General features: G+C 41.1%; 1 non-coding gene across 1 annotated transcript; it reads left to right on the forward strand.

Moving 5' to 3' along the window:
• Window positions 1-4,668: 4,668 nt before the first annotated feature.
• LOC106578850 (uncharacterized) lies at window positions 4,669-5,897 on the forward strand. Its single transcript, XR_014381619.1, has 3 exons — window positions 4,669-4,886; window positions 5,171-5,351; window positions 5,525-5,897. It is a non-coding gene; the product is annotated as an uncharacterized LOC106578850 (transcript).
• Window positions 5,898-14,494: the final 8,597 nt, after the last annotated feature.

Below are 14,494 nucleotides of genomic sequence, written 5' to 3' on the forward strand. Positions count from 1 at the left end.
CAGCCATGTGACCACCATTTCTGGGATGACCCGTCCCTTGTGTGCACACACAAAGCATTGTGATGACCCCTCCCTGTGAAATTGTCATGCAAATGAAGGAGTCAGAAAGAAGGTTGAAGGTTGGGCACTAAGTCCCAGCCAACGTCATGTCTAGTTTAGTGGATCCATGTCTGTGAAATGTTGTCTATGTTAATTATAAAATCATACAAAAAAAACATTTTGTTCGAGAGTGGGTTGTTATCTCCAAGCCTGTGTGTGCCGTATTCAAGTGTGTGTGTGTGTGTGTATCCGTATTCAAGTGTGTGTGTGTGTCCCAGTCTGAGGTCCAGCTGGTCTGCAGGTCTCTCTCCCTAGGGAACCCTCTTCTCTCCCTCCGTCCTGGAGAGGAATCTAACTCTGACACACGCATGAATAAATGCAACTCGCTGACATTTAGAAATGCAAAAAATAAAAACCAGAGGGATGTATTTGAGTGATCAGCTGGACCTTCCAAATTGGCCTTTTAATCTGCAGTATTTACATCTGTCATGTAAGGATGGTGGAATTATGTGTGTTTTATTGTATGTAATAAAGGTTATATAATTCACTTATCCATGTTTCATGAGTGAGAGTGGATCATGTATGAGGAATTAAAAGATATACATGTATAGACATTATAGACATTATGGATAGAATATGTAGTATATCTGTAGAATACATAATAACGGATACATTTCAAAAATAAAAAATAAATAGGATATAGTGTATTGAATTTTATGAATGCATTGAATATTTGGGCATTTTGTGACTTTCAAATTAGTATCAATTACTGGTGAACATCATTCAAATGACTGAACCAGATATTCTGTGCAGTTGGATGCCATGACAACTAAAGACTAATTACATATTTACAGTCTCTCTGCAATCATTGGTTATTCAACTCTGGTCCGTTTAATATGTAGGTAATAATATCAATTATTGTACTAAATCTATATGTGAAGTGGCATGTATTAAATGTCAGCCATGACACCATTAGTGAAAGACAGACACCTTGTACCGATACTTACCCCCCCGGGAATGGGCTGTGAGAGAGGCAGGTGATCACCCTTATTGATATTTAAGACTGTGTGTTGACTCTATCCTGAGTTACGGAGGTTATAAAGGGGTAATGATTACCCAAACCTTCATCTACACAACACCAGCGGGCTAGCTTTACTACTAGACCTAAAGTAGCTGACAGATCTGATACTGTCAACACTGGTGCTTGTATTATTTGACTATAAGATATAAGGAAAATACAAGCATTGTCAATGTCCCTTTTCGTACTTTATTTCCCCCTCAATGGGCGTTCTGACAATCTCACTGTCTGCGTTGTCTGTTCCATCAGATGATGTCTCTCCATGAGAACATGCAATGATTGTTTTTCTTTAGAGATTATATATTTAATCTTGAAACAAGATTCTAATCTTTTATCAACTCCAGTGTGCACAGATCTTCCTGTCATAGAATGGTTCCTCGCAGATTTATCAGAAAAGATAGTATCACTCAGCATGTTACCAGGGAACTGATACAGTGAGTAAACCATAGTCTCACAGTGTTCTCCAGTGTTAAATCAACACTGATCATGTTAAATTTAAGACATTCCAGGACCGGATTTGGCCAGAGCGGGTTGTGGATTAACAATTGTTTAATCTTTCTATCTGTAAAATACTAAGACGTAAAAGGCATTCTTGGCACATTTTCCAAAGAAAATGTTATTTCTAATAAAACATGTACAACATATCAACAGTTCCCTCTGGGTAAGTCGGGTACATATATCTAAGGATAACCACACAACATTTGCCGAATGCAGATGCTTCTAAAGCTGAGGAAAATTAGTTTGGGGTTTGGGAAGAGTCTGTGCATGTTTAAACACAGATCACTTTTGTCAAAACGTTGACCAACGTTGGTCACCGCTTTTCAAAGTGTGTTGCATTATGGGTATAAAAATTGTCTGACATGTCCACTGCATGAACTTCACAAAAATCATGTGATCAAAGGTCATGCAGTTTTTTTGATGAAACTGCCTTCAAGTTGCTGCAGTTGCTTTTCACCAAGCATCACTTGCATTGTGGGAGGCACTATTTGTCAACTAATTATTAGGTGTTTTTGTTTGACCCATGTGAATGTGGCCAAAGACCTGACTGAAACAGGAACCACCTTTGCTGTAATTCTAAAGATACAGGGAAACAAATGAAAGTGATATTTGAGACCTAGCTCTAACACACCTTATGTGTTTAGTTTGTGAGTGTTTTAATGTGATAAAGTTTATTTAGACATGTATACAGAATTTTATTTTATAAACAATAGCAGCTATGTTGACACTGCCATGTTGATCTGAGCCTTACTGCTTTGAAACCACTACAGTGTCCAACTTTCAGCTGTTGCAGATACACCTCCCCTGACTTGACTCGCTGACTTTCATCTACAGTCGGCTTTGTTAGGCTTAGTACCGTTAGGCTTACTACCTGTATGGCAGTTAAAGACAAGTAAACTGAATTTAGACTACCAAACGCCAAACGCCTATTTAGACCCAATCCCCATGTATTCAAAGTAAGTTACTAAATATAGTCCAGTTTGTAGCACTCTGTGAAATTAGCTTTAAAATTATGTGTAATTTAATGTAGTGAGCTTTGAAATGATTGATGTAGGTCCATTTTAAACTGGTTAACATTTTTAAATATATTGATAAATGTAGTATGATAAACTAAAGAAAATATACATTTTCTTTTTTTCTTTTTTTCTAAAAACTTTTTGACAATACTAAAATATCAAGAAAATACCAACAAATCTCAAAATGTATAGGTAGATGCAAAAATTTAAGTTCAGCCTGTGGTGCCTGACCTTAAATACTTATGACCAATTTTTATGTTAAACGTTCAAACAAATTCCACAAAATTAAAGGCCCTTGATAGGACCGCATTATGTATTATATAATATGCTCTTCATGTTTTATTCTAGAATCCGAAAATATGCTTTCCCACTGATGACGTGTTTCCACCAAAGAACACGTTGCAGATAAACATCAGGGCGTGATGACGTTATGCACACACAACATTTACTTTTTCACTTAAATTTTCCATGATCCAAATTAAAATCTAAAATTCAATGTGTTTCCATCACATTTTAACTCTGGTTTTGTCACAAAAAATGTTCCGTTTTAAATAACCTACTCTTGTCTTGGCACTCGCTCTCTAGCCAAAAGCTTGTAGATATAGTGTGGGTAGGATGTGTTGGCAGACTAGTCTACATGGTGAGATTATTATGGATAAAAGTGAGTCTTTTTATTTGGCAGTCAAGCATCCAGACCCGGTGCCAGGATAAAGTGACTATGGGGAGAATTTGGTATTCTTGCATTGGAATTATATTGAATTCTGCTTATATCACGCTATACCAATAGAAACATAAAATTCAAATGCAGAGACTGTTATTATGGAGTGTTTTTAAAGTGACAGGTTGGCGCGAAATCTGTAGCCTATCTCCGCTGCGCTGTATCGACGTAAAATCTAGGCCTTCGAGCTGTCATAATGACAAAGATTCAGCAGGAGGCAGATAGCGGTGCCAATGACTTTTGTATTTATTTACACAGAGCTGATGTTTCAACGATGAAATGACAGGCTATTTACAAATATATGTATATACAAAATATTGACTTCAAAAGGTCAGCATTCAAAGAAAAAAACCTCTCATCAGGTCAAATTTGTGTATAACCAATAAACCACAGGCAGTGTCTACCAGGCTCAAATACAGCCTCCCTTTGAGTTACCCAAAAGTGAACTAACTACTAGAACATCCCCAAACCGTCACATAAATACATTTGGCCAAAACATTATTGTCGCGCAAACCAGGTATACTGTTACTACAGCGCGAGTGTTCACACAACATTAAACACAATGGCGAAACCAGACACACACTCTCCAAACAAAGACAATGAAGAGTAAACTGGTGTCGCGCAGTTTGTGAGCTCTCCAAGCAACGTTTCCACTTGGAGAATGGTATGAATGTATATTATATTTACTGAATAATCTACATTTCCATAACCAAACATTCTAAATGAACGGGGTAATATGTTAGTTTCGGTACAATTTTATAAATGCTTACAGATAATTCGTTTTTTTAGACATGGTGGGATCTTTTTGTGTCTGTAAAACTAATTATCCGAGAAATGGCGGTGGAAACGCCTTTATGCACAACTATTGATATAATAACCATCGTTTGGAAGTAAACTCCTCTCACTACGACTCGGGGAATACGTGAAGTTTATTAGGCTACAGATGATATAAATTATGATTAATTTCACAGTAGTGAAAGTGCACGGTGAACTTCTGCACCTTTCCAATAAATATCAAGGTTCTTACTCTGGTGACATGACGATCGACGCTAGTTGAACAGGTGTTGTGCCGAAAAGCCCCCCCTGCCAGAATCTATGTTTAATATAACAAACACACATTAATTATTCATTTCGGTTGCCTATCCTGACGTGAAGTTTGTTCTATAGAAAGTATGTGACTCTGATGTGTGCCATAGAAAGTATTTGACTAGCCACAAAATTAAGGAAATTAGAAGGGGTTAGGGTGGTGGGGGGGGGATTTCGGTAAGGCCATTTTCTTGCCGCTTGTTTCCTTTCGTGCAATAATACAGAGTAGGACCGGAAACATTTGACAGCGAATAGGAAGTTAACTAGCCGTCTAGCAGTCATGTCGAGCAAAAATCTATTTCAGACAGAGTTATTTCACATTATGGGGTTGTACGTTGAAACAACGGTTAGGGAGATGGAGAGACTCCTCGACGAGTGTGCTGCTGTTTTGGAGAATGAAGAGAATAGTTTACTGAAGAGAGAAATGGAGCGTGTGAATACAACCAACACGGTGAGTCCATCATTAGCCCTACTGCCGCCAGTAGTAGTATTATTATTATTCCTTACATCGTTTGTCATTTGTCACGACATCAGGAAGAACTACGCCGTCTAGGGGTCTCGGCGATAGAATATTATCAAACAAAAGATGATCCCCTTTTTATCTGTAATCAAACTTAACTGTTAGCGAGTGAAGATATTTTTCCCCCCAGATATTCTAGGAACGATGCAGTGAATTTATGTTGAATGGGTCAGTGACGTTATCCGTATTTCAGTCAGTCGTTCTCAACCTTTCAGATCAAGTTTGCGTCATTCATGGAAGTGTTGAGTCAAGGCTTGATGGAGAAAATGTCACTGCTGATGATGATGGACGAAACGGAGGTAAGAGCTGTGGAGAAGACTGGTGGAGGAGGTGAGAGCTGTGGAGAAGATGGGCGCTTCAGTCGGGAACTAGCAATACAAAAAGTAGCAGTAAAGGGTGAGTAGCTTTTATTTAGATTTCATTTTTATTGTTTGGTGTTCCCAGTACCCATTTCAAACAGAACATTTCCGATTCCTGTGTAAATTCAATAATATCATGACAGTGTTATTATATATTTTTTTCTACAATCAGATGATTTATCTTACTGTTTTTTTTCTGCACGTGTACAGCAACAACCAAGATGACCCTCTCTGTTACAAATGAGATGTCTTCTTCTGAGTCTGATAATAAGGAGGAGGACCTTGACCTTTCCCCCCTGTCCTCACCTTCATCGGACGAGGAATGCCTAATTGAGGTTGATCCCAGTCAGCATGCTGACCCATCTGCATCATACCCAGATAAACAAGGCCCAGCTAGGAATGGAGAAGATGTCCAATGTGGGGATTCTGCAGATGCCGCACACCAAGGACCCCTCAACTGTTCCCATTGTGGAAAATGTTTCAAGAAGAAAGGGTTTCTGACGAGACACGTTCAGTCTCATACAAAACCCTACAGCTGTTCTCCATGTTGGAAAGGTTTTAATCTGGCCAAACAGCTTGAGGAACATTCCGTTAAACAACGCATAGAGAACACCTTCAGTTGTAACGACTGCAGTGCGGTGTTTCACCGTAAATGTACTTTGCAGTCCCACTTGAAGGGTCACTTAACGGAGGAAACGGTCACATGTACAGTTTGTGAAAGAAAGTTTCTAGGGAAAAAAAGACTGGAGTGGCACATGTGCAATGGACGGAAAATATTCAGCTGCTCTTCCTGCCCAGAGATCTTAAAGACCAGAGAAGGGTTGTCTTATCATGAGGAGACGCATTCAGAGGAGAGGAAATATAGCTGTGAAACATGCAGCAAAACGTTCTTAACCACTGTGTCCTTAAAAACCCATATGATGTCTCATAAAGAGAAGGATCATAGTTGTACTGTATGTAGCCAATGTTTCAGCCATGCACCTGCTCTCAGAAAGCATATGTTGGTTGCCCATCCTGGAGAAATGCCTGAAAAACATTGCATTTGCAGTGTGTGTGGTAGATGTTTCGCCAAAAGGAACCATCTGTATAAACATATGAGGACACACAAGGAAGAGAGACCTTTTTCTTGCGATGTTTGTGGCAAGAAATGTAATTCTTCCGGTAATCTCAGCAGACACAAGAGAACTCACACAGGCCAGAAATTGTATTGCTGTGACCTTTGTGATAAAAGCTTCACCCAGTCCGGAACCCTGAAGACTCATAAACTAAACGCGCACACTGACGGTGAAGAAAAGCCTTCTTTCAAGTGTGAGATTTGCGGGGATGTTTGTTCAAGTCATTATACTCTAAAGAATCATATGGTCACTCACACAGGGAAGAAACCATATCATTGTAGCGTTTGTGGGAAAGGTTTCTTTAGCAATCATCTTCTTAAAGTTCACATTCACATTCACACAGGGGAAAAACCATTTGAGTGTGATCAATGTGGGAAGAGGTTCAGCCAGAAAAGTCATCTAAAATATCACGAGCGTGTGCACACCGGTGTCAAAGCGTTCGTGTGCGGCATCTGTGGGAAGGCCTATGCAAATAGACAGAATCTGAAACTCCACAAGTGCAGCGCTTCTGCAAAATTGTAGTTCTTTAGCGCCACAGCTAATTAAGTTTTATTTTTGAATGGACTCATTCATTCATGTTCCTCCATGTGAAGTGAAAATACAAAGGGTCACTCTAAGGAAAATGTATTTGTTGTTCCTGTTGTTATGACTGTGCTCCATTCTGTGTCCTAGCACCAGACAGACGGTGCAGTAGCTTGCTCTTTATCACAATGTCACTGTGGGTCACTGTGAATGTATTGATCCTGCTGATTCCAATAAGAGACCTTCATATTGTTGGAGTCTCTTATTGATTTTTGTTTTTGTGTTTGTGTATTCATTATCAATCAATATTTCAGCTCAATTTCCAATGTCATCTGGTCGGCGTGTGTTTTGTTTACTGAGGTTGTTATGAATGTAACTCTCTTAGGATAATGTCTGTTTGCTTTGATATCTAGATGATATAAATTTTTTCCTGCTTAAATATACTTTTTTGGGACAATCAACAGAGAAATCAGATGACAGCAATAGTGATTTTTACCCCAGCATCATTGGTTAGGCTTTAGATTAAAGTATTCTGTATAAATAATGCATAAACCAATGACTCCGTATTCATTTATCCTCCAAGTCACACTGTATTGCGCTATCTCTCTCAGCATGTTATGAGTACAATGGGATTCTATAAGATCTCTGGCAACATATTATGCTGAACAAAAATATAAACGCAACATGTAAAGTGTTGGTCCCATGTTTCATGAGCTGAAATAAAAGATCCCAGAAATGTTCCATACGTACAAAAGTTTATTTCTCTCCAATTTTGTGCACAAATTTGTTTACATCCCTGTTAGTGAGCATTTTTCCTTTCCCAAGATAATCCATCCACCTGACAGGTGTGGCATATCAAGAAGCTGATTAAACAATGGTTACACAGGTGCACCTTGTGCTGGGGACAATAAAAGGCCACTCTAAAATGTGCAGTTTTGACACACAACACAATGCCACAGATATTTCAAGTTTTGAGGGAGTGTGCAACTGACATGCTGACTGCAAGAATGTCCACCAGAGATGTTACCAGAGAATTTAATGTTAATTTCTCTACCAGAAGCCGCCTCCAAATGTCATTTTAGAGAATTTGGCCAGCTGGCCTCACAACCGCAGACCACGTGTAAACTCGCCATCCCAGGACCTCCACATCCGGCTTCTTCACCTGCGGGATCATCTGAGATCAGCCACCCGGACAGCTGATGAAAATGTGGGTTTGCACAACCTGAACAATTTCTGCACAAACTGTCAGAAACCGTCTCAGGGAAGCTCATCTGCGTGCTCGTCGTCCTCACCAGGGTCTTGACCTGCCTGCAGTTCGGCGTCATGACCGACTTCAGTGGGAAAATGCTCACATTCGATGGTCACTGACACGCTGGAGAAGTGTGCTCTTCACGGATGAATCCCGGTTTCAACTGTACTGGGCAGGTGGCGTCATGTGGGCGAGTAGATTGCTGATGTCAACTTTGTGAACAGAGCACCGCATGGTGGGGTTATGGTATGGGCAGGCATAAGCTACGGACAATGAACACAATTGCATTTTATGTTGCAATGATCTGTACACAATTCGTGGAAGCTGAAAATGTCCCAGTTCTTCCATGACCTCCATACTCAGCAGACATCTCACCCATTTGAGCACGTGTGGGATGCTCTGGATCGACGTCTACCACAGCGTGTTCCAGTTCCCACCAATATCCAGAAACTTTCAACAGCCATTGAAGAGGAGGTGGGACAACATTCCACAGGCCACAATCAACAGCCTGATTAGCTCTATGCGAAGAAGTGTTGCGCTGCATGATGCAAATGGTGGTCACACCAGATACTGACTGGTTTTCTGATTTACGCCCCTACTTTTTTTTTTTAAGATACAGTATCTGTAACCAACAGATGCGTATCTGTATTCCAGTGGAGGCTGCTGAGGTGAGGACTGCTCATATTAATGGCTGAAACGGAGCAAATGTAAACCATGTATTTGATGTATTTGATACCATTCCGCTTTAGCTATTACCACAAGCCCGTCCTCCCCAATTAAGATGGCACCAACCTCCTGTGCTGTATTCCCAGTCATGTGATTAGGGACAGAGGTTAGGGCCTAATGAATGTATTTCAATTGACTGATTTCCTTATATCAACTGCAACTCAGTAAAAATCTTTGAAATTGTGGCACATTGCTTTTATATTATTGAATAGAAGGGCCACTGAGCTGGGCAGCCTGGGGTATAGAAAGCCTTACAGCCTGTCTGGCTGCATAATGAGTTGTATGATCTGATTTGTCGAACCAGAAGGTCATCCTTAATAGGAACAAATATGATCATATACAGACATCACCATGTCAAATCTGTAATAGCTACAACAAACTAAAGTATTTTTGTTGTCAGTAACCTACTTAGGTCTGCAGTAACCTACTGACCTACTGAGGTCTGCTCTGTTGTAGTCTTCAAGGCTGTGTTTTGATTCAGCAGTACAGTTGACAGTTGACTGACGGCCTGTCATAACGGATACAGTGCATTCGGAAAGTATTCAGACCCCTTGACTTTTTCCACATTTATGTTACAGCCTTATTCTAAAATGGATTCCATTGTTTTTTGTCTCATCAATCTACACACAATACCCCATAATAACAAAGCAAAAACAGGTTTTTAGACATTTTTGAAAATGTATTAAAAATCTAAAACTGAAATATCATATTTACATTAGTATTCAGACCCTTTACTCAGTACTTTGTTGAAGCACCTTGGGCAGCGATTACAGCCTGGAGTCTTCTTGGGTATGACGCTAGAAGCTTGGCACACCTGTATTTAGGGAGTTTCTCCCATTCTTCTCTGCAGATCCACTCAAGCTCTGTCAGGTTGGATGGGGAGCTTCGCTGCACAGCTATTTTCAGGTCTCTCCAAAGATATTAGGTCGGGTTCAAGTCCGGGCTCTGGCTGGGCCGCTCAAGGACATTTAGAGACTTGTCCCGAAGCCACTCCTGCATTTTCTTGGCTGTGTGCTTGTCTTGTTGTAAGGTGAACCTTCGCCCCAGTCTGAGGTCCTGAGCGCTCTGGAGCAGGTTTTCATCAAGGATCTCTCTGTACTTTGCGCCGTTCATCTTTCCCTCTCCTGACTATTCTCCCAATCTCTGCCTCTGAAAAACATATTTACAGCATGATGCTGCCACCACCATGTGTCACCATAGGGATGGTGCCAGGTTTCCTCCAGACGTGACGGTTTCATCAAACCAGAGTATCTTGTTTCTCATGGTCTGAGAGTCCTTAAGGTGCCTTTTTGCAAACTCCAAGCAGGCTGTCATGTGCCTTTTACTGAGCTCTAGTACCCAGCTTACAAAATGAGGTCTTGATGATGTGTGTTTGCTGAGTATCAACACATGTACAACACGAAGGCTGCATCTCTTAGCCTACTGACAGATTTGCAGTCCAATCACAGCGTCCCTTCTATTCAGAATAACCATTCCTGCCTACAGCATCATCAGGGGCTGCCCGGCCAATCACACGCTAGGGTTTCCGACAGTGGAAACATGGCCGTTAACCCGTGCTCTTTTCATAACCAGTGATCCGAGACCTGTTAGTGGCTGCATAAAGAGAGACCGACACACACTCACACAGAGACACACACACACAGGACCTGTTAGCACTTGTATAAAGACAACCACTAACAGGCCATGTAGCAAGAACACAGAACTCCACACCAACAATGTGGCCTGCTTTTACCACATCCAGTCCCTAACTCCTGCCTACCTACCTGGCTGCTACTCTGACTGTACACTCAATGGGCCATTTGTTCAGACTTAACACTGGCTGTGGGTAAGCTGGTCCTAGATCTGTGCCCATTGGCAATTATACAATGTTGAAAATAGTCAAAATAAAGAAAAACCCTTGAATGAGAAGGTGTGTCCAAACTTTTGACTGGTACTGTATATAGCAGATGTTATCGCAGGTGTAGTGAAGTGCTTGTGTTCCTAGCTCCAACAGTGCAGTAGTATCTAACAATTCACAACAATATACACAAATCTAAAAGTAAAAGAATGGAATTAAGACATATATTATATTAGGACGAGCAATGTCGGAGTCTGGAGTGTGTGTGTGTGTGTGTGTGTGTGTGTGGTGTGTGTGTGTGTGTGTGTGTGTGTGTGTGTGTGTGTGTGTGTGTGTGTACACACTACCTGTCAAAAGTTTTAGAACACCTACTCATTGAAGGGTTTTTCTTAATTTTTTACTGTTTTCTACATTGTAGAATAATAGTGAAGACATCAAAACTATGAAATGATGCCAAGAGTGCGCAAAACTGTCATAAAGGCAAAGGGTGGCTATTTGAAAAAACTCAAATATAAAAATATATTTAGATTTGTTTAACACTTTTTTTGGTTACTACATGATTCCATATGTGTAGGATGTAGAGAATAGTAAACATAAAGAATACCCCTGAATGAGTGTTCTAAAACTTCTGACCGGTAGTGTGTGTGTGTGTGTGTGTGTGTGTGTGTGTGTGTGTGTGTATACACACACACACGCACACTACCGTTCAAAAGTTTGGGGTCACTTAGAAATGTCCTTGTTTTTGAAAGAAAATCACATTTTTTGTCCATTGATGAGAAATACAGTGTAGACATTGTTAATGTTGTAAATGACCGTTATAGCAGGAAACGGCAGATTTTTTATGGAATATCTACATAGGTTTACAGAGGCCCATTATCAGCAACCATCACTCCTGTGTTCCAATGACACGTTGTGTTAGCTAATCCAAGTTTATCATTTTAAAAGGCTGTGACATCGGGTGCTGTAGGTGTCCTGGAGGGGTGGCAGGTAGCCTAGTGGTTAGAGCATTGGGCCAGTAACCGTAAAGGATCGAATCCCCGAGCTGTCAAGGTAAAAATCTGTTGTTCTGCCCCTGAACAAGGCAGTTAACCCACTGTTCCTAGGCTGTCATTGTAAATAAGAATTTGTTCTTAACTGACTTGCCAAGTTAAATGAAGGTAATAAAAATTAAATATGTGATGTGATGGGATGTACAGATGTTCTGGACAGTATGTGGATAGAATATGTAGTATATCTGTAGGATAGTATATAGTTCAATAGGATGGCCTTGACTAGAATACAGTATTCTGCATATGAAATGGGTGAAACAGTATGTTAACATTAAAGTGACCAGTGTTCCATGTCTATGTACATAGGGCAGCAGGGGTGAGCAACCGGGTGGTAGCCGGCTAGTAAAAGTGACTAAGTTCAGGGTAGGTTACTCGGCGGAGGCTGGCTAGCGATGGCTATTTAACAGTCTGATGACCTTGAGATAGAAGCTCGGTCCCAGCTTTGATGCACCTGTACTGACCTCGCCTTCTGGATTATAGCAGGCCGTGGCTCAGTTGGTTGATGTCTTTGATGATCTTTTCGGCCTTCCTGTGACATCGGGTGCTGTAGGTGTCCTGGAGGGCAGGCAGTTTGCCCCTGGTGATGCGTTGGGCAGACCGTACCACCCTCTGGAGAGTTCCACGGGTTGCGGGTGGTGCAGTTGCCATACCAGGCGATGATACAGCCTGACAGGATGCTGTCAATGGTGCATCTGTAAAAGTTTGTCTTAGGGGCCAAGCTGAATTTCCTGAAGAAATCCTCACCACACTGTCTGTGTAGGTGGACCGTTTCAGATTGTCACAGAGGAACTTGAAGCTTTCCACCTTCTCCACTGTGGTCCTGTCGATGTGGATAGGGGCGTGCTCCCTCTGCTGTCTCCTGAAGTCCACGATCAGCTCCTTCCTTTGTTGTGTTGAGGGAGAGGTTATTTTCCTGGCACCACTCCGCCAGGACCCTCATCTGCTCCCTGTAGGCTGTCTCGTCGTTGTTAGTAATCAGGCCTACTGCTGTTGTGTGGTTGATGATGTGTTGAGGATCAGCATAGTGTTGTTTCCTACCTTCACCACCTTTTTATAGGCATATAAATGCTATGAGTGACAGAAAAAAATGATGAGTCTAATCCCAAGATTACAGGACAGAGGGTGTGTTGATCTGGAAGTAGAAGGAGAACGGTATTTTTAATCCCTGTTTGAGATCATACATAATGTTTTTAGAGGAATCACCAGAGACGAGACATTAAACTACTATAATGTCATTTTAAACTCTGGTCGTTCTATTATTCCCTGATTTGAATGAAGAGGAAAAACAATGTCAGCTGACAGGAAACGGTTGAGGAGGATGCATTTAAAATTAGAAAATAACTGAATTATGATGAAGTCTAAATTATGTTTAGTCACTGTGCCTAGGTGAAGGTATGCAGAGGATCAACTTCACCATATTCATGACAAAGCTGGAATAAAAAATCACGAGACGATAGTATGAGGATATTCTGAGAGAGATAGACAAATTTATTTTTAACATTTTAAATCCAAAGAGATGAGTACTTACAGTATAAACTCAATATTCTGTCCCGATGATACGCCCACGAACACTGAGCTCAAACAGAGATAAGGGGGAGGAAAGGTCTTAGGTTAGAGTGTGTGTGTGTGTGTGTGTGTGTCTGTGTGTGTGTGTGTATATATATATATATATATATATATATATATATATATATATATATATATATATATATATATATAGTTAGAGAGAGTGTGTGTATTTAGCCAGGACCGGGGACACATTATAACGTGACACCAGGTCATATTAAAGGTGAATCCAGAAGAGGACACGCAGGGATTACCACCCATATCGCCACATTCCCTAATCTAACCTAATCCACCTCAGTGGAGTTTCCTGAACAAACACAGGCAAGATAACAGATTTATCTGGGATAACAGACGTGTCGTGACCTCGTCTCCCCCTCCCTGAGCTCCTTGTAATCCTCTCTTTCACCAGGAGAGTAACATTAAACAAGGCTAGCAGATGTGTTAGGAGTCCCAGGAAATGAGGGCAGACATTTCAGCAGGTAGTAATCCTCCTCTAATGGAGATTAGTGAGCTCTGAGCCCTGAGCTTGGAACAGACATTAACCTGCTTTCTACTGAGGCTGCATGGGGTCCCACTGCATGTGGTGAGGTAGGTAATGTGTATGTTGGATTGAAAATGATTCAATTCTATTCGTGTGCCTAAAGAAAAGTGCTAGTCCTAACCGATACTGCTCTCATGTGTTGGTTAAACTAGTCTAATCCATCCACTATCACTAACCTAAAGAGGTTGGACTCTAGATTCTCTGGGTCTCTGGATCTCTTCACAGAAGTGCAGATCAGATAAGGTGATTAGTAGAGCTCTGCCCTACTGCAGCCTGGAGACTCAGCCATGATAACCTGGCAAAGGGCCTTATGGCCGATTAGGGTCAGCCTAGCCAATTAGCCTCCGGTCTGTCTCTGAGAGCTGAAGGAGATGACGTGGAGAGACATGGGTCCACTGGGCTGATAGGAAGGATGGCCATCTACTGGAAGTGACGATGGCTTTATAAGGTCAGGGAGAAAGGTATATACTGAGCAAGGCTGTAGGTAAGGAAGGATATAAGGAAGGATGTGAGGAAGGAGGGATTTAAGGAAAGTTGGAGGGATGTAAGGAAAGATGGAAAGAAGGAAAGATGTG

This window comes from Salmo salar, chromosome 19 (assembly GCF_965601325.2).
Source record: "Salmo salar chromosome 19, fSalSal1, whole genome shotgun sequence".
Lineage (NCBI taxonomy): Eukaryota > Metazoa > Chordata > Actinopteri > Salmoniformes > Salmonidae > Salmo > Salmo salar.